Source organism: Protopterus annectens, chromosome 11.part0, assembly GCF_019279795.1.
Source record: "Protopterus annectens isolate FY-2018-M chromosome 11.part0, PAN1.0, whole genome shotgun sequence".
NCBI classification, from domain to species: domain Eukaryota; kingdom Metazoa; phylum Chordata; order Ceratodontiformes; family Protopteridae; genus Protopterus; species Protopterus annectens.
Window position 1 is genome coordinate 1492749179 of NC_056745.1, and position 26034 is coordinate 1492775212.

General features: G+C 42.0%; 1 protein-coding gene across 1 annotated transcript in view; it reads left to right on the forward strand.

Annotated features, from left to right (window-relative positions):
- Positions 1 to 26034, forward strand: part of LOC122815095 (plexin-B2-like) — a 368973-nt gene that overhangs the window by 253044 nt on the left and 89895 nt on the right. The window lies entirely within an intron of this gene.

Sequence of the window (26034 nt, forward strand, 5' to 3'; positions counted from 1 at the left end):
TGTCAGTCATATGAACTGTCGATCATCTCAGATAGACCCATATATATATATATATATATATATATATATATATATATATATATATATATATATATATATATATATATATATATAGTCTGTATCACAACATTGAAGTCTCACAACTTCGAATGTTGTAACATCGAACTTAAAACCCCGAAGACTGAGAGCAGTGAATTTTTTCCCTGGGGAAAAAAAATCTCTGTTCCAGTACAAAACACTAAACACACAAACACTTCAAACTGTTTTTAATGTGGGGGGCTTCACCCCCCACACACGCCTCCCCTACTTTTAAATATACCAACTCCGAGTTTGCACCACAATGGGGGAAATAGTGAAGTCGCGGAAATGGCCCACAAATTATTTCTCTGGGAAAGAATTTGATGTTCCACGGCTTTGATATTGTCAGACTTCGAGGTTTCCAGTTCAATGTTACAACATTCGAAGTTGTGAGACTCCGATGTTGTAATATAGACCCATATATATATCAAGGATGACACGAACCCCAGCAAACCAAGAAATAGATGTAGAAAAGCAACCCAAAGCACCAAGATGGACGTGCAGCAACTGAATCACTCGATTGACAGTTCAAAGCGTCAAGTTAGTGCAGGAAATGCAAAAAACCTTCAAGAACTTTGTAAAGTCCACCAAAGAATATTTTAATGACACAAAAAATGTTAGCGCTTTCATGGATACGTTACTTCCGCTTCATCAGACGTAAACAGAACTGGAGCAAACAGCTAACTTATATACCAAACAATCATGGAAAATTTAAAGCTGTACACTCACATTCCAAACATAAAAAAATACATCAAAATCTAAAAATATTAACTGTGCTAGACAACAATCTACTGAAATTATAACAAATCAACAAAAATAAATACAAGACTAAATAAAATAAAATAAAATAGTGACAGTATATAACCTTAAAACTAATAGGTAATTATACATAACATAATGCATAACTAATGATGGTTACTTAAGGGGTCTCGACTTCAACACTGGTCTCAATGTGACCTGCTCATTAAGCCCCCTTCCTTTATGTGCCCCCATGCGCAGTATCCACTTTAACTCTGCCTCTTCCGTACGGTTGACAATATCGCCTCCCCTCAGTCCTAAGTTAACAACTTGTAAAACTTGAAATTTAAAATGATGGTCATTGTCCAAGCTCAACACGTGTTTAGCCAACGCACTGCACGTATCACCCCTGACCAAACAGTAGTTATGGTCTCGTATTCTCTCTCGTAGAGACCTATTACTCTTGCCTATGTAAAAGTGGAAACATACCTGACAACAGGCAATGTAGACAATGTTCCTAGTCCCACAACTAGACATACATCTAATGTCCCAGAGTTTACCAGTGTTGGGATTCCGAAAAAACCCAGATTCATCTACAAACTGGCACTGGTGGCAATGACCACACTTCCTAGTGCGGTAATCAAAATTATTCATAGCTAAGTTGTCACAAATGCTAAGGTTGGGAAAACAAAGTTGTTGTTTCAATGTCTTCATGTTATTATACACGTATCTGGGACAATTCCCTATCACATTCCTAATCGAATCATCTACCATTAAAACATTCCAATTCCTTAGAACAGCATCTTGTACAAACTTGACATTCTTACTATAAGGTAGAACCAATGGTAACTGAGAGCCCACCCTGTTGCTGACTGTCGGTCTATCGGTCATACTTGAATAGTAGGGTTTAGCTCTACCCTGTCTAAGACCAAAAACATTCTTACAGGCCCTGCTTACTTGTGTCATAGAATAACCTCTATGAATGAAATTATTCTTTAAAACAGACAACTCATGCCTGAAAGAGTCGTCCTCAGAGCACAATCTTGACAGCCTAATGGCTTGCCCTCTAACAATGTTGTCAAAAATTTGTGGGGGGTGCATACTGTCATTGGAAAGATAAGATGCCTTATAACAGGGCTTCCTATAGACACTAGTGCAGAATTTATCTCTCAGCCGGTAGACTTTCACATCTAGGTAGTTTATAGAAACCTCTGAGTACTCAAGGGTGAACTTAAGAAATCCATTGGTGTTATTGAGCCCTGACAAAAAATGCTCCAATTGGGCACCAGTCCCTCTCCATAGGAGAAAGAGGTCATCGACAAAACGTCTATAAAAGACGATGTCAGGGTGTACTAACATGATCTCCCTCTCCCATGCTGCCATGACCAAGTTGGCATATGAATTGGCACAACTGGTGCCCATTGCCACTCCAGTCATTTGTTTATAGTACCTGTCCTGAAAGATAAAAACGTTATTATCTAACACAGTCTCTAAAAGAAGGCATAGAAAATCTGCTTCAGTAGTGGTCATGCGTTCAGTTAGTAAACTCCAAACCAACTGAACACCTTCCTTATTAGGAATGCAAGTAAACAGGGACACCACGTCCATAGTGGCTAAACATAAACCATCAATGGACTCAACTCACTCACCATTGCATATAAATCTATCAAAAACTGTTGTGTGTCCCTAAGCACATATTCATAATGTGCCAATACTGTCTTAAGTTTATAGTCCAAGTATATGCACATTGGCTCAGTGAGCCAACCAGCCCCCACTACAATCTGTCTAAACGGTGGGACCCTCTCATTTTTGTGAATCTTGGGTAACCCATTGATCCTAGGTGTTAGAGGAAATTCTACATAGAGATAATTAAACAGATCCTGTGTTATTAGACCAAGTAACTTACATTCCAGGAGCATATCATGTACTCTAAAACTCAAGCTATTAACATCCTCATGTGATATCGCCTGATAGGCTTCTGTGCTTAACATTTCTACCATGGACCGTATATAAAATGTCCTATCCATTACAACAGTGAGCCCCCCTTTGTCAGCCGGACGGACAATAATGTCGATATTACTACGCAATGCTGACAAGGCAACGTGTTCACTGTCAGATAGATTATTGCAACTTCTCATTGGAACCCTTTGAAAAGTAGTATACAAATCATTTTCAACCCCCTTCAGAAAAACCTCTAAAGCTGGGGGAAGATGTGGATTCATTAAACTAGGTTTCCTAAAAGTGACACCATCATTAGAACTACTGTCCCTAAACAAAAGTTTCAAGGTGACATTCCTAACAAATAAGCGCAGAGCTAACAAAGCATCAGTTATATCCATGTTATCAGATGGCACAAAGGTAAGGCCTCTATTTAATACACTGAGTTCATCACTACTCAATACATAAGATGAAATATCAAGACTAAAGACTTTAAGTCCAATTCCTTTGATGTGGCTGATTGTGTGTCCACAACTGAGTTTCTTCTCTTCGCTCCTCGTATGGAATCCTGCTCGAAAGACCTCTTCCTCCCCACACGGATTGGTAACGGATTGGCCACTATGGACGTGGTGTCCCTGTTTACTTGCATTCCTAATAAGGAAGGTGTTCAGTTGCTTTGGAGTTTACTAACTGAACGCATGACCACTACTGAAGCAGATTTTCTATGCCTTCTTTTAGAGACTGTGTTAGATAATAACGTTTTTATCTTTCAGGACAGGTATTATAAACAAATGACTGGAGTGGCAATGGGCACCAGTTGTGTCAATTCATATGCCAACTTGGTCATGGCAGCATGGGAGAGGGAGGTCATGTTAGTACACCCTGACATCGTCTTTTATAGACGTTTTGTCGATGACCTCTTTCTCCTATGGAGAGGGACTGGTGCCCAATTGGAGCTTTTTTTGTCTAGGCTCAATAACACCAATGGATTTCTTAAGTTCACCCTTGAGTACTCAGAGGTTTCTATAAACTACCTAGATGTGACAGTCTATCGGCTGAGAGATAAATTCTGCACTAGTGTCTATAGGAAGCCCTGTTATAAGGCATCTTATCTTTCCAATGACAGTATGCACCCCCCACAAATTTTTGACAACATTGTTAGAGGGCAAGCCATTAGGCTGTCAAGATTGTGCTCTGAGGACGACTCTTTCAGGCATGAGTTGTCTGTTTTAAAGAATAATTTCATTCATAGAGGTTATTCTATGACACAAGTAAGCAGGGCCTGCAAGAATGTTTTTGGTCTTAGACAGGGTAGAGCTAAACCCTACTATTCAAGTATGACCGATAGACCGACAGTCAGCAACAGGGTGGGCTCTCAGTTACCATTGGTTTTACCTTATAGTAAGAATGCCAAGTTTGTACAAGATGCTGTTCTAAGGAATTGGAATGTTTTAATGGTAGATGATTCAATTAGGAATGTGATAGGGAATTGTCCCAGATATGTGTATAATAACATGAAGACATTGAAACAACAACTTTGTTTTCCCAACCTTAGCATTTGTGACAACTTAGCTATGAATAATTTTGATTATCGCACTAGGAAGTGTGGTCATTGCCACCAGTGCCAGTTTGTAGATGAATCTGGGTTTTTTCGGAATCCCAACACTGGTAAACTCTGGGACATTAGATGTATGTCTAGTTGTGGGACTAGGAACATTGTCTACGTCGCTTGTTGTCAGGTATGTTTCCACTTTTACACAGGCAAGAGTAGTAGGTCTCTACGAGAGAGAATACAAGACCATAACTACTGTTTGGTCAGGGGTGATACGTGCAGTGCGTTGACTAAACACGTGTTGAGCTTGGACAATGACCATCATTTTAAATTTCAAGTTTTACAAGTTGTTAACTTAGGACTGAGGGGAGGCGATATTGTCAACCGTACGGAAGAGGCAGAGTTAAAGTGGATACTGCGCATGGGGGCACATAAAGGAAGGGGGCTTAATGAGCAGGTCACATTGAGACCAGTGTTGAAGTCGAGACCCCTTAAGTAACCATCATTAGTTATGCATTATGTTATGTATAATTACCTATTAGTTTTAAGGTTATATACTGTCACTATTTTATTTTATTTTATTTAGTTTTGTATTTATTTTTGTTGATTTGTTATAATTTCAGTAGATTGTTGTCCAGCATAGTTAATATTTTTAGATTTTGATGTATTTTTTATGTTTGGAATGTGAGTGTACAGCTTTAAATTTTCCATGATTGTTTGGTATATAAGTTAGCTGTTTGCTCCAGTTCTGTTTACGTCTGATGAAGCGGAAGTAATGTATCCATGAAAGCGCTGACGTTTTTTGTGTCATTAAAATATTCTTTGGTGGATTTTACAAAGTTCTTGAAGGTTTTTTGCATTTCCTGCACTAACTTGACGCTTTGAACTGTCAATCAAGTGATTCAGTTGCTGCACGTCCATCTTGGTGCTTTGGGTTGCTTTTCTACATATATATATATATATATATATATATATATATATATATATATATATATAAAATATATGGATTCGTATCACTTCACTGAAAGACCATTTCACTGAGTCCAAATCCCCTAAAATTCATTTCACTGACGAGTAGTACTCTAAGGGGAGTCAAAGGTATATGTCCTTTTCCCCACTGTAGTCCGATCCTGGTGTTAGTATATATAGTTGGGGGGGTGTGGGGCATAGCCCCCCACTTTGGTTTTCTGTTGTTTGGTTTTGTTTTACATTTGGTAAAACCCAAGTAGGTGGGGGGGGGGGGGCTATTGTTATGCCTAACAATATATACTAACACCAGGATTGCCCTACAGTAGACATATGTCTTTGACTTGCCTTAGAGTACTACTCATCAGTGAAATTAGTTTTATTTGAAATGAACTTTAGGTGATATGGTCTCTGTGAAATGGGTGTCAGTGAAATGGTGCTTCAGTTAAGTGATACGAATCCGTGTATATATATATATATATATATATATATATATATATATATATATATATATATATATATATATATATATAGTGAGAGAGAGAGAACAGATGCACATTCATAAATATCAACAGTAAACATAGGCAAACCATCGTCGAATGCTTGAACACCAGTGTGCTCCTCCCACAGCATCTGCAGTCCCTTCTTATAACCAGTTCTGCCTATAAACCACGAGGGACTAAGACTGAGATTGCTGATAATGTGGAAGGAAGGTGAGAAGCATGTTGCTGAACAAGCTCATGTTCTAGACTTGTTTTCACGTGTCTCCTGCTTTTTAACTGTATATTGCTACGATGGCGGGTATCTTTGCAGCTTCATCTTTATAAGATTTGCCTACGTTTGCAGTACAGTAGACATGTTTCACTACACACAATCTCAACTCATTGACTTTAGTATAAGTGAAGAGCCTAATACATTGTAAAAGGTAGTTAGAACAAAAGTCAAAAAAGCTAATTAGTAGGTAAATATAGCTTTGCAGGTGCAACTTTAGTTTGCCTGAATTTCCAGTCCTGTGAGCATGTGTCTTTTATACACTATGTCAAGTAATTGCCTTTAATATAAATGTAAATTCTAAACAAATGTACAAAGTAATTAGAATAAGAAACATTTAAAAACGTAGCTAGAAGGAGAAATAAAAAAAGAAAAAAAAAGCACAGAAATGACTGCTACCCACATATTCTGTCTGCAACATGCACACACTCCTCTCTGTTTCACCTGCCCTTGAAACAGATTTCACCTGTGCTTAGTCTGATTAAGATGTTTCACAAACGCTTTCACTATGAGCAGAAAAAAGCGAATGCAGTGAGAATCGGAATGTGTGAACAGCTTTTACAGAGAGCATCTTGGTGAAAATCTCATTTTTTTAAGTCTTGTCATGCATTCATTTTATTGCATTTAATGAAGCCAGTGTTCAGTTTATTTATTTCCAAGTTTGATTACCGGGGAAGTCCACTAGGCTCAGAGAGCCCATTTTCAGTGGAGTCCTGGGGAGAAAAGCTCCATGAAACCGGTTACAGTAAAGAAAGCAGTCCAATAAAAATAAAAGTACAAATACAAGTACAAGTCAAATAATACAAAGCGTGAGCAATATTGCCATAGTGGAAAAATATCGTGCAGATACATTTTAACAAATTCACACAGTTAGTCATAAGCTGTTTACAATATTTGCAGTGTGTGAGATCATTTGGGAATTGGCTGTAGAAGGTTATAGCCAGCTATAAGGTGTCGGTTAGTATTGACATGGGTTATGTTTGTATGTATAGATGTATGTATGTACGTATCAAAGGGCTTGTAATGTATTTATGAGTAGGGAATTGGTAATAATTTATTTCACTTTCCATCACAGCGTCAGCATTGCACATATGTGGCTATGTTTGGAGGTGTGGCAGGAGCAGTAGGTGTATGCAAGCGTTCGTCCATTCACTGCCCTCTCCTATATGTGGCTATCTTTGGAGGCGTGGCAGGAGCAGTAGGTGTGTGCAAGCGTTCGTCCATTCACTGTCCTCTCCTACTGCTTCACTCTGATTGACATCTTGACAGTGGATCACTGGAGTCTGCATGCTCACTCTATCTGTGTGGGGTTTATCCGTGTGCTCTTGATTTCCTCCAGCACCCCAAAGAAATACCACAGATGAATTGACTTTCCTCAAGTTTGCTTGTAGGTCAGCATGCAGGTTCATGCGTGTCCTCTGTGTTATATACTTATCCCTCCAACATGTTCTGTTTTTGTTACAAGACAGATCGACATCCCCCAAGGGAGTGTCTTGCTACCATTGAACTTGCAAATGTGTAATTGGTCTGAAAGGATAAGGTCTGCTGAGGCTCTACACACAGGGCTGAGGTCATCTGTCTGTAGTCTAGATGATGCTGAGAAGAAGGATTAGGGTTTGAGATGGTCTGAGTAACTTTTTGTGATTGAGGTTGTTGATTTTTTTTTTTTTTTTTTAATGAGAAAGTATTGTGTGTGGGTTGATCCAGTTAGTGTCTGGGCAAGTGCATAGTGAATGGGATATTATATTCACTGATTGGATTGATGAGAGCTACGTACGTGGGATGATTACATCCCTGGACCTGGTCACCATACCTTTACATATAAGCAGCACTGAAGAATACAGTACAATACAATATCCTTACAATAGTGGATGCGCTGTGATCCATTGATAGTTGAAAGTCAACATAGGTTCCCAGATCCCTGATTACATGATCACCTTTCACTTGTCAGTGATATTTATAAAGGATTTCATGCTTGGCAAAGGATACAACTATATGCATCTTGGCATTTAGTTTGAGTTCATGGTTTTGACACCAGCTGTTAATTTGGGGATAGCCCTTTTTGAGGATTTTGGTGTCCTCTGTGGAGTATGATATAGCAACATGTTTACAGTTGTCTGTAGACTTGGTTATGGTTGCCACCTGTCCCTCTTTGTAAGACACAGTCCCTCTTTGGGCAGTTGTGTGTCCTGAACAAAAAAGTAACAACTCTCCTGAGATTTTAGGAAAAAAATGTTTCATAGCTTTTCTTTAATAGTGGCATAAAACAGTTATTTTGTATCTGAAACACCTACATTTTAAATGAAGTAGTAAAAACAACTAAAATGTTATAAGAATAAGCTTTTGTTTTGGCAAAACAGTGAAGTTTTGTCCTCTGCACTTTCCATGAGTATGTTTGTCCTGAAAACTCACCTTTTTACAAAAAAAGTCCCACTTGGGGCATTTGAAATGGTGGGTAACCCTAGACTTGGTCAGCCATAAACCTGGATCATTTGCTTTGCCATCCAAGTCCATGCCAAACAGGAGTGGCCCAAGGACTAAACTTTAGGGTACACCTATATTAACATACCTTTTGTAGGAGATAAAGCCACCCAACCTAATTTCCTGGCTACTGTTTGTGAGCCAGTTCAGTGTGTTCTTGCTTTGTGTGTCTTATGATAGATTTGCCTTCAGCAGTGATTCTCAGTGCATATACTAACACTGCCCATGTACTATACATGTAATGTACTATTAGGTGTAATATGTCACTTTCTCTCAAAATCCCCAGTTTTAGGAGGTATTTGGAAAAGCAAAGCAACAATCTAAGCCAGAATTACGGACAGTTGAAAGTTATGTCTGTTTTTGTACCCAGGAGAAATGGAAGTTTGGACTAAAATGTCCATTTTTATTTTGCTGTTTCATGAAGTTATGGACTTCCTGGAGTACACTTGCAGATGGCTGGTTGGGGGAGGGTATCACTATGATGGGATGTGGCTTATATAGGAAGTATATAGGGGTAGAATGAAGTATCCACCAAGCACAAATAAATCGATGCTCAAAGGAAAAAATGCTTTAATAAGCACTGTAAAAAACACTCCAATACAAACACCGGGTCTAGAAATACAAAAGCAATAACGTATCCACTGTCACGTTTTCGTCGCCAACTTCATCAGTTAAACATCCATCTTTAAAAGTTAAATGCTTTTATATGTTTTTCAAATTACATCACAGTACTGAAAGCCAATCATGTTGGACCATTTACTAAGGTTAATTGTTGGAACTGATTGGTTCATACAGTCTTCACAAGCCAAAGTTAAAACCACATCTCTGAATAAAATAAATCCACACTTTAATTACAATAATAATTTAAAAACTTCTTTAAAAATTTGATTAAAAACATTATTTTGTAACACCATTTAAAATAATTTAAAAGTATATAGGGGTGGGTGGAGAGAAAGATGATGATAGGCGTGGCTTGGTGTGGCCATCATCCTGGAAACTAGGAGTATAAATTTTAAATTCCTGGCCACATCCCTGACTCACAGTGTGCATGACTGTCAATCATTTGGTAACCGGGCAGCACTTTTCCATGAATTCCAGTCTGTCTTAAATGACCTGTAAATAAATTCCACAGGCTGCAGGTTTACTTTTTTTCATCTTCAAGCCCACTTGCATTCATGATTCTTAATTCTTTATTTCTACCACCACTGCATGTTACTCTGGCATGTTTAACTGCATCTATATTTGCACTCTATTCATCCTCCAAGTGCAGAATCATCCGCTATTTGAACAACTGCATTTCTTCATTTTTGTCAGGATCAGACTAGTTCATCAGAGGTGACTCCATAACCAGGCTGCAAGTTACCAGTGTCTGAATCTCAATTCAAAGTGCAGTTTTTTAAATTCATTGGTCATGAGTTCCCTTTTGTTTTCATGTATTTGACAGGCACAAAAGCATCTGTGTTGTCAACTGAAGTCCAGCATTGACATCTTGAAAGAATATCTGCAGCACAACCCTTGTTTCGGTGCTTTCCTTTCTGTTTAATTGTTGTTCTGCCTGTTTAAAGGAACTGTAATAATTCTTTTTTTTACATCATATTACAGCACCTTGCAACAGCCTTTAGAAGACAGTTGCTGTCAGCAGAGAATTGTTTGTAGTTGGAACACTAAGAATGATAACAGGAGGCACTTAGTGACGTTCCAAAAAAGTATGTATAAATCACAGAAGATGTTCTGCTATTCTCATGTTGCAGTGTTCATAACCTTTGGGTTAGGCTCTGCCTAGTGTCCTGAATGTCTGGCCAGTATACAAAGCTTTAGTCACTGCAAGGTATGTAGGATGTCTGATGTTGAACGTAGGGTGTGTGGGCCATAAAAGTGACATCTGCACATACCTTCCTCAGAACTTCTTTGCCGCCAGTTAAACGTCAGCTTATCCGGTCATTTTTACTGTTGGATTTTGCGAGTTTAAAATAAGTGCTCCACTGAGGCCTTTTTTCTTCTTCTTGTTTTGGTCACTACGTACCTGCTCAGGTTCATGTCATCCAGGAAAGGAAAGTTTAGGTGCAGATGTCAGATCTTCCATAAGGACGCACATGACCTATGCTTGTTCTGCTTAGGGCCCAACCACGACCATAAATTCTGCGCGATTTGTCAGACCTTTGCTCCAGACTCTTCACAGCTGTCTCCATGCTATTAACATCTGTTTAGAAAACCTGAGACTTAAATATCTCACTCTTACAATGGAAGGGCCATCCGGTCAAACCGTCGAGCCACTGAAAAAGGCCAAAGTTACCAGGCTTGAGGCTGCTGCTGGACCTCCTCCACCAACGTTCCCCCACGCGGCCATCATATGCCTGAAGGAACATATGGAATCAGCCACTGATATAGTGGGTACCATTCTGGAGGCCGCAGAACAAAGGACTTGAAAGCATGTCCATGGAGGTTATGCATACGCAGGCTGCTGATGATGAGAGGGAACCTCAGCTCATTGTGGACATCCAGACCAGGCCTTCTTTAGAGAACTGCCTGAAGTTAAGTCCTCCTTAGGCCCTATGCCCTCTAGGCCTGTTCCTGCTTTAAAAAGGAAACAAAAAAGTAAGCAAGCATGCATCTCCACCATCTGAAAGCTTGCCTGATTGGCAAGCTTTCTGTCAAAGTTTATTTAATGCCTTCATGGCCCTATGGCCTTCCATGGCTGCTTCTCCTCCAGCTGTTCCTCCTGTTGTCAGCCCTAGGCCTCAGACTTCAAATTCTCTTCCAGTTGAAGCTGAAGATTCTTCAGATTCCTATTCAGTGGATTCCCTTTCTTATTTTTCTGAAATGCCACCCCCTCTACGGTATGCCTTCCCAGAGGAGGACTCTGCTCAGGCAGATTCCCATGGAGAGGGACCTGATCTTTGGAAAAAACATCTCTCTGATGAGAGAGTTTTTCAGATGGGACTCTACTGAAATGACTAAAAGAAGTACTGTGAAGTTTTGTAAACGGATACTCTTCACCATCTGCCATTCTACCAGTTCTACTCAATGCAGCTTTTAAAAATCCTGAATCCCAACCCCCTGCTTCTAGATGGCCTGACAGATTTTATAAGGTTCCAGAAGGGGCTAAATTTCTGATAAAATGCCCTGTTGCAGACCCTGGTACTGTTTGTCTCTGCAGACAAACCCACCAGACTATTAATCTCAAACTCTGTCCTTCCAGCTGATCAGGAAGTAAAACTACGGAACGCATCGGTAAAAAGGTATACACCTCTGTTAACTTTGCCTTTAGGGCTGTCAACTACCAGACTCGCATGTCTAAGTATTCTTTGGCCCTTTTGACTCAGCTTTGAAAACTCTTGGCTGATCTGCCAGGTTCGATCACTAAGTCTCAAATCTCTAACCTGATCGCCCTGTCCTCACAAGTAACAAGACAGTTGATTAGATGGAGCTATGATGCTGCAGAGGCCTTGGCCAGATCCGCAGCTTCTACCTCAGTGTTCAGAAGGTACTATTGGCTTAGGCTGCAACCCCTACATGACGATATCAGGGCCAAACTCCTAGATGGCCCCCTGGACAATGCTGCCCTATTTGGGGCCAAAGTGGCAGAGCTTTTCAAAGCCCTTCAACAGAAGGGGAAAAAATTACATTATTTGAAGCATTTGTTTGTGTCCCCAATTCCTAAATTCCACAGGAATTGCCCCACTAAGACAAAGTTCATTAGGAAACATTCTGCTCCTACTCGTCATACTAGGGGCAAGAAGAGCTCCAGGAAGCAGCAGCCACCTTCCAGGCCTGCTCAGACTACAACCCAGAAACTTTGACTACCTGCCTTCTCCTCCACCCTCTCCACATCCGATACCCCTTTCCCAGAGACTGACTCTGTCTTCCCATCTGGAAAAGCATTACCTCAAACAAGTGGGTCTTATCATTCTTAGAAAATGGCTACTTCATGACTTGGATCATTCCCTTCTCATTAAGAGGCATCCTACAGCCACCAAAGGACCAGATGTCCCTATTCCAAACAGTCTTGGACAGCCTCTTCTCCCAAGGGACTATCCAACCAGTCCCTCTGTCAGAAAATGGAAAGGGTTTTACTCTAGACTTTCCTGGTCCCAAGAAAAAGATGGCCCATGGAGACCCATCCTGGATCTCTCCCACCTCAGCCTCTAAGTTATGCTTACCCTCCAGACTTTATTCCCATTGTTAATGCCCCAGGCATTTCTGGCCATTTTGGACATCAAAGATGCATATCTGCACTTCCCCACAAGACCCAAATATGGGAAATATTTACACTTCTCTGTGGGCTCCTCACATTTCCAATTCTGTGCTTTACTCTTTGAACTATCTACTGCTCCAAGGGTATTCACCATGTGCCTGGCTCCAGTGGTAGCCTATTGCAGGGTCCAAGGGATACAAATTTTCCCATACCTAGATGACCTGATCTATGCAGATTGCTGTAGTTCTCTACAGAACCATCTCCAGACAGTTATTTGTCTTCTCTGCAGTCCCTGGGTTTCACCATTAGTTTCCCCAAATCCAACCTAAACCCCTCCCAGGATCAAGTTTTCCTAGAATGCAGATTCAGAAAGGATGTTATGAGGGCATTCCTCCCACCCCAAAAAAGTGGAAAGCCTGAAAGAATATCTACTGTCTGTCCTCCAAACACCTGCAGTGACTGAGAATATCTCAGATTCCTGGGACATGTGGCCTCTACTATCCCCATGTTACCACTTGCAAGACTGCACATGAGGATACTTCAGTGGTATGTGAGGTCAGCATGGACCGAACATTCCCACCCCTTGGACCACTCCATTCCCTTCCTACCATGCCTAAGAAAGGAGATCCTTTGCTGGGTGGATTACGTCTCTCACAATCCATCACTCTCACTCCAAGAAATGTACTCAGATGCTTCACACCTGGGCTGGGGGCTACTGTGGTCAGCTTGAAGGTGCAAGGCACATGTACAGGTCCCTTCAGGAGGGAGCATATCAACATCAGAGAGAATAAGGGTCCACATCTTTGCACTGAGGGCCTTCCAAAACAGCCTGAAGCAAGGGCCCCTGTAGTTGTTCACAGACAACACTACCATTCTTTGGTATGTGAACAAATGGGGGAACAAGATTTTACTTTCTATGCAGACTTGCAGTCCAGTCTTGAGAACTGGCAGCCCAGCATGGTGTCCCTCTGTAGATGGTCTACATTCCCTCAGCTCAGAGTACTCAGGCAGATACCTTGAAGCATGTCCATGTCACAATCCCACGAGTGGATGTTACACAGGGATGTGTTTCTGGACATAGTCCACAGGTGGGGTACACCACAAATAGATTTGTTTGCTTCCCCTCTCAGCAGACAACTTTCTCAGTTTTGTACCAGGGCACCCAGCCCCCTATTGATGGTGATGGATGCCTTTTCTATCTCATGGAAGGGGGCGTATCCCCCCCTTCCCACTCTTACAAAAAGTCCAAATGAAAATTCAGCAGGACAAACCAAAAATCTTTTTGGTGATTCCCTTTAGGCCAAGACAGTATTGGTTTCCCCTCCTCCTGCATTTAGCCCGGGGTAATCATCCCATGTTACCTCACAGAGTGGACCTACTCACACAGGACAAAGGGATCCCTAATCCACCCCCACTTGAAATCTCTGAGTCCTAACCCTGTGGGTGATAAGGTTTTAATCCCTTTCAGACACATTTACACTGAAGATGTGTTTAATGTCCTGCAGGAGGCCGAGGATGTGTTTAATGTCCTGCAGGAGGCCAGGCGAGCCTATCTGTCTAAATGGAAAAGGTTTTTTTATTTGGTGTCTAAAAAGACAGCTAGACCCATTTCAAAGAGGGGTCCCCTTAGTGCTTTCCTGTTTGTGTAAATTGTTGCAAGCAGGGCTGGCATATTCTTCTGTTAAGGCACACCTTGCTTCTATTTCAGCTTGCCTGCTACTTGACCCTTCACTTGCTGCCAGACTTCAAGTGAAGTTCTTCCTGAAGGTTACTACATTCCAGAACCCCCAGGAGGCCAGTTCCAGTGCCCTCGGACCCTAACTGTGTGTTAGAGAAGCTCACTGTTGCCCCAGTCAGCCAGGATAGACTTAGAGCTCCAGGCCCTTATGGTAACCCCACCCTTTTTAATCTTTCACAAGGATAGGGTAACCCTACGGACTAACCCCTCCTTCATGCCTAAGGTGGTCAGTGAGTTGTCCCTGAACCAATATGTCCACCTCCCCACCTTTTTTTTTCACAACTCCAGAGTGACCGTGGGAGAGTCATGCATTCCCTGGATGTTAACAGAACACTTAGATTGTACCTAGACAAGACCAAATCCCTTAGGTGATCAGAGCAACTGTTTGTTTCCTATCACCTCAGGGCTCTGGGGAAGGCGGTGACAAAGCAGACTATTTCTGCCTGGATTTCCAAGGACATCTCCTTCTGTTACACCTACCATGGCAAACACCTGGACTCTAAAATTAAGGCACATTCTGCTAGATCCATGGCCTCATCTGTAGCTGCCTTCAAGGGACTGGACAGTGTTTGTATTCTAGAAGGTGCTGCCTGGACAGCTGTCCAAACCTTCACCAAGCACTACAAACTGGACGATATCAAGAGATCTAGAGCAGGTTTTGCCAGGGCAGTCATGCATAGATTTTTGGAAAATGGTTCCAAACCAACCTCTTTCTTCCTTGTTACTGTGGCACTCACCCAAAGGTTATGAGTACTGTAACATGAGAGTAAAAGGACATAGAATAGTTGTGTAAAATATTGCCATAACCATAGATGTCCTTCTCTTCCATGTTGCAGTATTCTACCCTTCCCTCCTTACCCCCTGAAAAAGCTTTGCTGAATGATTCAGGACCTGTGCAGCTATCCTGGGACTGGAGTCCAACTGGGGCATTCAGTTCTGAGGAAGGTATGTGCAGGCATCACTTTTATGGCCCACGCATCCTATGGCTAACGTCAGGTGTCCCACGTACTTTGCAGTGACTAAAGATTTCGTATCCTGGCCGGATGTTCAGGTCGCTAGGCGGAGACTAACCCAAGGTAATGAATACAGCTGCGTGGAAGAGAATGACATTGATGGTTATGGTAAGATTTTACACAACTATTCTTTTTCTAAATATCTTGTTGCCTTAAGTTGGTTCTTCTTTTGCTGGAAATCTGTTATTAAAGGAATGATGTGCTGGAAGTTTTCAAACTCTGCTTGGTACAATTCAACATGAAATGAATAGAATTTATAGCACAAAAAGAATAAGTCGGCAGTAGGTTTACATCCTGATTTGGAGCTCTTGAGTATCTTCTCCTTTGTCAGCTGATACAGACATTGGTCTTGTTTACTGGAGAACTGAGCAGGGCTATTCTTTTAGCAGTTGCTACAATGTTACTAAAGTACTTAGCTTGCATATATGGAGTCATTTGCCTAGACTGCATACCATTTATATATTTTTAATTCTCATTAATGAATTCATTTACTTTACGCTGTAGTTGCGCTTGTGTTACAGGTTTGTAATGTCACATTATGACTAGTAAAGGGGTTCTATAAATTAGCCTGTTTTTCTGATAGGTGGACAAATGGGCGAATGACAGAGAGATTGATGAATGAACACTTGAAATATGACTGCAGCACCTAATGCCTGCACATGTTCGATAAATTAAGTGTGGTTGGACAGAAGAACATCTTTGTTGGAAGACTAGAGCACAAGTAAATACATCCTAGCAGTTTATTCAGCGTACACACACTTATCGCATTGGCACTTAAAACCATGACTAACGCAGTCTGTGTTTTGAAAATACACATGACTTTAATAAGATGTGCAGGATATTTTTCTGAATGTAAGACAATATTAAAACAAGTAAAACACAAGTAGACAAAGCGATACCTTGGTAAAGATGCAAAGTAGTAGCAGGAAGCATTATAGGATTCCTAGTCTTTTCAAGGCCATTTTAGTGTAATGACCATGTTCACTTTCAGTATCCACCCACCATACCTCTCTTAGAGCAAGAAATCTGAACAAAGCCATGAATAAAAGTGGAACAAAGGCCCAAAAATCGGGGCAGTTTTTAAATACTGCTCATACAAACTTAGTTGATAGAATAACAGGTTTTGCATTAGCGTGAATTTTCTGAAGGGTATGAAGTCTGAAGCTCAATTGTCTGTCATTATTTTCTAACTTCAGTCTTTAATGATTTGCCACTAATTTGCCAGAAAACCGTTTTATGAAAAACGGACCAAAAATATGAGACAAAAATCTGGGCATTCTGAGAAAATCTGTGCAGTTGAGAGGTATGTCACCCTTAGGCTTTGTCTCCTTTTTCAAGGAGGGTGAGACCAGGTAGTCCTAATGTAAATCTGAGAGCACCCATCCAGTTGTCTTAAGCTTTGTTTGAAGGAAAATGTTGAGTCACATTGGCTCATCGGCTGAGGAAACGTATTCCAGAAAAGAGGAAGGTACTGGGTCATGAACCTGACTCTGTCATGCTCTGCTAAACTGATGATGAAGGCTCAGGTCCCATGCTGGGTTATGAACCTGACTCTATCATGCTCTGCTAAACTGATGATGAAGGCTCAGGTCCCATGCTGGGTCATGAACCTGACTCTATCATGCTCTGCTAAACTGATGATGAAGGCTCAGGTCCCATGCTGGGTAATGAACCTGACTCTGTCATGCACTGCTAAACTGATGATGAAGGTTCAAGTCCCATGCTGGGTCATGAACCTGACTCTGTCATGCACTGCTAAACTGATGATGAAGGTTCAAGTCCCATGCTGGGTAATGAACCTGACTCTGTCATGCTCTGCTAAACTGATGATGAAGGTTCAAGTCCCATGCTGGGTCATGAACCTGACTCTGTCATGCACTGCTAAACTGATGATGAAGGTTCAAGTCCCATGCTGGGTCATGAACCTGACTCTGTCATGCACTGCTAAACTGATGATGAAGGTTCAAGTCCCATGCTGGGTCATGAACCTGACTCTGTCATGCACTGCTAAACTGATGATGAAGGTTCAAGTCCCATGCTGGGTAATGAACCTGATTGTCATGCTCTGCTAAACTGATGATGAAGGTTCAAGTCCCATGCTGGGTCATGAACCTGACTCTGTCATGCACTCCTAAACTGATGATGAAGGCTCAGGTCCCATGCTGGGTAATGAACCTGACTCTATCATGCCCTGCTAAACTGATGATGAAGGCTCAGGTCCCATGCTGGGTAATGAACCTGACTCTGTCATGCACTGCTAAACTGATGATGAAGGTTCAAGTCCCATGCTGGGTCATGAACCTGACTCTGTCATGCACTCCTAAACTGATGATGAAGGCTCAGGTCCCATGCTGGGTAATGAACCTGACTCTGTCATGCACTGCTAAACTGATGATGAAGGTTCAAGTCCCATGCTGGGTCATGAACCTGACTCTGTCATGCACTGCTAAACTGATGATGAAGGTTCAAGTCCCATGCTGGGTCATGAACCTGACTCTGTCATGCTCTGCTAAACTGATGATGAAGGTTCAAGTCCCATGCTGGGTCATGAACCTGACTCTATCATGCTCTGCTAAACTGATGATGAAGGTTCAAGTCCCATGCTGGGTCATGAACCTGACTCTATCATGCTCTGCTAAACTGATGATGAAGGCTCAGGTCCCATGCTGGGTCATGAACCTGACTCTGTCATGCTCTGCTAAACTGATGATGAAGGCTCAGGTCCCATGCTGGGTCATGAACCTGACTCTGTCATGCTCTGCTAAACTGATGATGAAGGTTCAAGTCCCATGCTGGGCCATGAACCTGACTCTGTCATGCTCTGCTAAACTGATGATGAAGGTTCAAGTCCCATGCTGGGCCATGAACCTGACTGTCATGCTCTGCTAAACTGATGATGAAGGTTCAGGTCCCATGCTGGGTCATGAACCTGACTCTGTCATGCTCTGCTAAACTGATGATGAAGGCTCAGGTCCCATGCTGGGTAATGAACCTGACTCTGTCATGCTCTGCTAAACCTGATGATGAAGGCTCAGGTCCCATGCTGGGTCATGAACCTGACTCTGTCATGCTCTGCTAAACTGATGATGAAGGTTCAAGTCCCATGCTGGGTCATGAACCTGACTCTGTCATGCTCTGCTAAACTGATGATGAAGGTTCAAGTCCCATGCTGGGTAATGAACCTGACTCTATCATGCTCTGCTAAACTGATGATGAAGGCTCAGGTCCCATGCTGGGTAATGAACCTGACTCTGTCATGCACTGCTAAACTGATGATGAAGGTTCAAGTCCCATGCTGGGTAATGAACCTGACTCTATCATGCTCTGCTAAACTGATGATGAAGGCTCAGGTCCCATGCTGGGTAATGAACCTGACTGTCATGCTCTGCTAAACCTGATGATGAAGGCTCAGGTCCCATGCTGGGTAATGAACCTGACTCTATCATGCTCTGCTAAACTGATGATGAAGGCTCAGGTCCCATGCTGGGTAATGAACCTGACTGTCATGCTCTGCTAAACCTGATGATGAAGGCTCAGGTCCCATGCTGGGTCATGAACCTGACTCTGTCATGCTCTGCTAAACCTGATGATGAAGGCTCAGGTCCCATGCTGGGTAATGAACCTGACTCTATCATGCTCTGCTAAACCTGATGATGAAGGCTCAGGTCCCATGCTGGGTAATGAACCTGACTCTGTCATGCACTCCTAAACCTGATGATGAAGGCTCAGGTCCCATGCTGGGTCATGAACCTGACTCTGTCATGCTCTGCTAAACCTGATGATGAAGGCTCAGGTCCCATGCTGGGTCATGAACCTGACTCTGTCATGCTCTGCTAAACCTGATGATGAAGGCTCAGGTCCCATGCTGGGTCATGAACCTGACTCTGTCATGCACTCCTAAACTGATGATGAAGGCTCAGGTCCCATGCTGGGTCATGAACCTGACTCTGTCATGCTCTGCTAAACTGATGATGAAGGCTCAGGTCCCATGCTGGGTCATGAACCTGACTCTGTCATGCTCTGCTAAACTGATGATGAAGGCTCAGGTCCCATGCTGGGTCATGAACCTGATTGTCATGCTCTCCTAAACCTGATGATGAAGGTTCAAGTCCCATGCTGGGTAATGAACCTGATTGTCATGCTCTGCTAAACCTAATGATGAAGGTTCAAGTCCCATGCTGGGTCATGAACCTGACTCTATCATGCTCTGCTAAACCTGATGATGAAGGCTCAGGTCCCATGCTGGGTAATGAACCTGACTCTATCCTGCACTCCTAAACTGATGATGAAGGCTCAGGTCCCATGCTGGGTCATGAACCTGACTCTATCATGCTCTGCTAAACTGATGAAGGCTCAGGTCCCATGCTGGGTAACGAACCTGACTCTGTCATGCTCTGCTAAACTGATGATGAAGGCTCAGGTCCCATGCTGGGTAATGAACCTGACTCTATCATGCTCTGCTAAACCTGATGATGAAGGCTCAGGTCCCATGCTGGGTCATGAACCTAACTCTGTCATGCTCTGCTAAACTGATGATGAAGGCTCAAGTCCCATGCTGGGTAATGAACCTGACTCTATCATGCTCTGCTAAACTGATGATGAAGGCTCAAGTCCCATGCTGGGTAATGAACCTGACTCTATCATGCTCTGCTAAACTGATGATGAAGGCTCAGGTCCCATGCTGGGTCATGAACTTAACTCTGTCATGCTCTGCTTAACTGATGATGAAGGCTCAGGTCCCATGCTGGGTAATGAACCTAACTCTGTCATGCACTCCTAAACTGATGATGAAGGCGCAGGTCCCAGGTACTAGTGTTAGATGAGTTGCTTGACATACTGTTGTATAGGAGGTCAAGGACCAACATATCTCTAATGGCACAATAGTCCCCTGGTAATTTCCACTAGTTAGTTTAGCACAATTTGAAGAGACAGCTGCCATGCAGACTGTGTGGATTTTGTCTTTTAATCAATCCTGTATTCAAGCTGTATTAATGCAAATATTAACATATAATGTATATAGTTATATTAATATTAAAATACACTGAAACATTGTATAAAAACAATAACTGTATTCTAATTACAGTTGTAATTGTAAAACTTATTCACTAAAGGAAAATAAGTCGCTGACAAATTCAGATACAGAATGCATTAGTCTTGAAGTTCACAGCTAAGAAAACAGAATGAAGGCCTAAAAATCTAAAAGCAGGGAAGGGTGGGGATTGCAGTGGTGATGGACAGGTAGACAGATGAGGTCAGACAGGAGTCTCTGTGGACTATGATGTTTGAAGATGACATTGTGATCTGTAGTGAGAGTAGGGAACAGGTGGAGGAGACCCTGGAGAGGTGGAGATATGCTCTAGAGAGAAGAGGAATGAAGGTCAGCAGGACTAAGACAGAATATGTGTGTGAATGAGAGGGAGGATAGAGAAATGGTGAAGATGCAGCGAGTGGAGTTGGCGAAGGTGGATGAGTTTAAATACTTGGGATCAACAGTTCAGAGTAATGGTAACTGTGGAAGAGAGGTGAAGAAGAGAGTACAGTACAGGCAGGGTGGAATGGGTGGAGAAGAGTGTCAGGAGTGATTTGTGACAGATGAGTACCAGTAAGAGTGAAAGGGAAGGTCTACAAGAGGGTAGTGAGACCAGCTATGTTATATGGGTTGGAGATGGTGGCATTGACAAAAAGGCAGGAATCGGAGCTGGATGTGGCACAGTTAAAGATGTTAAGATTTGCACTGGGTGTGACGAGGGTGGACAGGATTAGGAATCTGTATATTAGAAGGTCAGCTCAGGTTGTACGGTTTGGAGACAAAGCCAGAGAGGCAAGATTGCATTGGTTTGGACATGTGCTGAGGAGGGATGCTGAGTATATTGGGAAAAGGATGCTTAGGATGAAGCTAACAGGTAACAGGAAAAGAGGAAGGCCCAAGATACGGCTTATGGATGTGATGAGAGAGGACATGCAGGTGGTTGGTGTGACACAGCAAGATGCAGAGGACAGGAAGAAATGGAAACAGGTGATCCGCTGTGGCAACCCCTAACGGGAGCAGCCGAAGAAAAAGAAGGGAAGGGTGGGGATGAGATCACAAGCAAGCAGAATATGGAAGAATAAATGAGAGGGTAAAAGGTAGACATGATGAAGATGATGACCGTAAGGAAGCAGCCTTACACTACCTGGAGGCAAGAAAATGAGGTTTGTCAGTAAACAGATAACGATTAAACGATTGAATCACGTTATTGTATTTCCATTTGTTTACCAGGATAGTCCACCTGAGTTAAAAGCCCCCTTTTCAGCAGGATTCTTGGAACAGAAGCTCCATTAATGATCACTATTGGCATGGAAGGTCTTATGACATCAGAAGCATTGTAAGGACATTTTCATTTATGTACTCCTATGATTTGATGGAGCAATGGATTTCTTTATTTTGTTAGTAATTATTACCACTCTGAGTAAATTTTGTTTTCTTGAGTCTGATCTCAAATGTCAATATTTTTGAAAATAGATGATTTTTGCAGGAGTATAATAAGTATGGAATATTCAAGCTTATATATTTCGTACTGGCCCTGTCATAAAGTGGAGACACTATTTACTTTGCATCAGAAAGTCTCCTCCTCTTTCTTTATCTATATTCAGATATAGAGGGATTCCCTAAAGACCAAATTCACCTACATAATTCAAGGTATCCATGAAAGGTATGGAAAGGAATGTGGTCAGATGGAGATTCTGAAGACTGAAGATAAAATATTCCTTTCAGTATGTTGAGAGGCAGAAGAATACATCTGATACGAACATCTTTATCCCTAGAAGTAATGGTAGGAAGTGGTCTTTTGATTTTCTTTTGCATTTTATGCCTGTACAACTTGGTCAACTTCTTCTTTGAGTCAGTCACTAGAGCTGTGGAGAAGTCAAGGTGGTTCGCACAGCCTACCTTGATCTGGCCAAGGCCTTTGATACCATTCCCCACTCAGGATTCATAGAAAAACTCAGTAAGCTAGGCATCAACCCCTGTATCAGTAGGTTGGTTTGCAAACTGGCTCACAGATAGAACCCACAGTGTGAAAGTAGCTGACTCCAAGTCAGACTGCTGACCAGTCATGAGTGGAGTCCCACAGGGTTCAGCCCTGGGTCCTCTCCTGTTTGGTATCTACTTCTCTGAAGTCCAGGCCAACATGAAGGGACTCCGGCTGACAAAGTTCACAGACAGTTGTAAGTTGGGTGCTGCTATTAACTCCCCAAGTGATGTTGACATCCTACAGAAAGGCCTCACTGAGACCATCGACTGGTGTCAGAACCATGGCCTTAAGCTCAATGCCAAAAAATGTCATCCTCCCCTTTGGAAAAAACCCGGTTCCCATGAATTACCACATCGATGGTAATCCACTGAACACAGAAGGCGTTATAAGAGGTCTGGTAACACTGGTTGACAGCAACCTCTCTTTCAGGCACCACATTGCCACTGTGGTCAGAAAGTCCTATGTTACACATCTCATTACTAAGGGTTTTGCGTCCAGGAAGAAAGAGGTCATTGTCTCCCTCTACTCTTCCCTCATTAGACCAATCATCGCTTTCAATGCCCCATTTGGCACATACCTCACTAGACACCTGTAGCAACTGGAGAGGCCACAAAAGTACCTCACAAAGAAGATTCTAGGCCTTAAACACTTGTCCTATACTGACCGACTCAAAAAGACTCCAACTATTCTTGCTCATATATAACCTACTTGGAGATGATCTCTGCTTGACTTACAAAGCCATGTCTGACCCAGCTCTGTTAGAAATGCTACATCTAAAGAAATCCCAATCCCTCCACACCACATGCTCCAGAGACCTCAACCTCATTGCCACAATCAAGAGAACATGTTGGAGGTACAGGTTCATAACCCAGAGACTGCCCATGCTATGAAATAGACTTCCCATACATGTCAAACAGAGAACCTCACTGACCTTCTTCAAGAGGAATCTTGATGAGTGGATGGGAAATAGAAAATTCACCTCTGGGATCACTCCAGTTGCTCTGCTTGACAGATGCACTGGGAAATAAGGTTGGGTGGCACGATGCTAGGGTAATCCAATGGGCTAGGCTTGTAAAGGCTCCAGAGCCATTAGCCTAGTACACACCTATGAACCTTCACAGACAGCTGAAATTTGTCTCAGTGTTTTACCCATAAACTCCTCTTATTCTCAAATTTGCAGCCCTGATGTAGGACCCTGCTGTTTTTAATGTGGTTTCTTTAATTATATGAAAATACTCTGTGATAAAAGTATTTATACTCTGAGGAGAGTTGAGCCCCAACAGAAGCTAAATTATGTGAAACAGTAGTAAGTCTGGGCTGATGAATCCTGAAACAGTAGACTTGTCAAGCAATGAGACTTTTAGGTCTGGCATGATCATGGAGTGCACATACTGATGAAATTGTTGTATTGTGTCTTGGCAGTAGCAATGACAGCGAGGCGAAGACTGGTCAGACTGTCCCTCTTTTAGAGGAATGTTCATTTTGAGTCTTGATGTAACCCTTCACATAATTTTCTGAATCTCCCTCATCACATGTGATTTTTGAAGCTGCCCAATATTAAAAACACGTCCAACATACTAGTGACAGCAATAACTTAGAAGACGCATCTTACAGCTCTCCTTTTCAGAAGCAAAAATGAATGACCTTGTGTGGTAGGATTTTGCATTATAGTTCATTAAAGTTTACAGATTGTAAGTTGTCTTTTTGATGAATTACTTATGTTTTTCCATCATTCACACTTTTAAAACTTGTATTTCTGGATAGTATCTCACATTTCTCTTGTAAGCAGGAAAATGTGTTCTATTTGGTATTTAAATTTTAAGCTAATTAGAAGACCAAATTTTTAGCTGGATGGTACCTACTTTTCTAGGCCTTTGTTTCAGTTTTTAATGGTACCAGTTTGATGACTGGGCCTCTTTGCAGAGGTTTTGTTGGATAAGTATTGTCCTCCTCAGAAACGCGAGAAGACTTTATCTTCTTCAGTTCACGGAATGCCTCCTTTGAAGATTTATCTCTGCCCGATTTAACACTATTTAACATTTGTCATTAAGCAAACTCCGTGCTTCCCATTTTCATAGTTGGTTTGATGTGCAGTCTGAAGAAAACAATGTATGAATAAGTACAAGGCTCTGCACAACTGAATCTGTTGATGGTGATGCAGGATATGAAACACTTGAACTCCCAAGAACTGAAGAAGGCTCCTAGGGTACACACTGGCTATAAACAAGTGTGTTATGCACCCGTGAAGGTTCTGTGAAACACTATCACGGAACTGGCTAAAGCTGTCCTAAGGAACAGACGACTGCTCATAAACTGGCTGTCTTGACAACAATAAATTTAGTTTCGAGGACTGCATTAGTCGGTGAAACAGACTAAATTCAGCCCATTCCCATTGGCTGTATCTCAAGGGAAGACCATCCAGCTCTCTGGTCTTTTCTTTCAGTTGTTTGTAGAAAGTTAGACAACTTCTAGTGTTAACAGATTAGACAACGTATTTTGTCCTTTGTAAATACAAGCAAAGCCTACAGCGGCTGCCTTGAGGACGTCAGTTTCTTACCTTAACTTGCTCTTCTTTTGTTTTATATAGACTTTCAATAATCCCTCAATCCCTCCAGGGCATCTCTTACAGATGTACTAGGAGATCTCCTTCCACCAAGCTTTCAAAATGTTTGTTTTTTTAATTTGCATAAAGCATTAATTGTGTGAATTGCTGATGACCCAGAGTGGTCTCAAAATGCTTCACCCTTGAGACTGAGTGAATTCAACATTTACATCTAAGATCTTCTGAATTTTTCATTTGGCCCTTTTCTACCGCTTCTCACTGATAACACCTGAGCTATAGGACCTACAGCCATTCCTGCTATCAATGGAGTCCCCTGGTCTGTTCCTTCCTTTCTTTGTTTCAGATTTTCTTTGTGTTTCACTGTTGCAGTCATTACATTTGGGTTATCTGCTTGCAGGTAGCCCTCAGTCGGCCTGATTAACAAAGTCTTGGGTCCTGCGTCGGTTGCTGTCCCTTCTTCCATGACGTCAGTTCGTCAGGGGTATAAAACATGCAGCTGACGCCATTACCCCAGTCTTTCTTGCCGTGCGGTGCCTGAAGCAAAAGCAGTTCGGCCGACTCCTGAAATGTTTATTTTCAAGTTTCAGAACCGAAGTTTTCAACTAAAGCTAAGTTACCCCATTGGGGAAACTTTTTCTTGCTCCTTACCGATGTCAGTAAAAGTTAATAATTATATTACTTGTGGAAAGCAAATGCCTCACAAAGATATTAATTCGTACCATATTCCTTGCCTAGGCCCTGACCATGACGTACCTTGCTGTCGGTTTTATGCTTTATTTAATCAGCGCACTATTCATTGTCTGTATATTTTCACTTCTAAATATTTTGGTTCTCAGTTTAATTATCGAGAAATGCCATTGGTTAGCCATCTGACTACTGGGATTCCGAAAAAATGCAAAGATAAAGACAGGCCGCAGAGGTCCAAAGCTGTCAATGCTTCTCCTAAGCCGTTCGCCAGTACTCAGTGAGGTGCTTTCGCAGCCCCTAA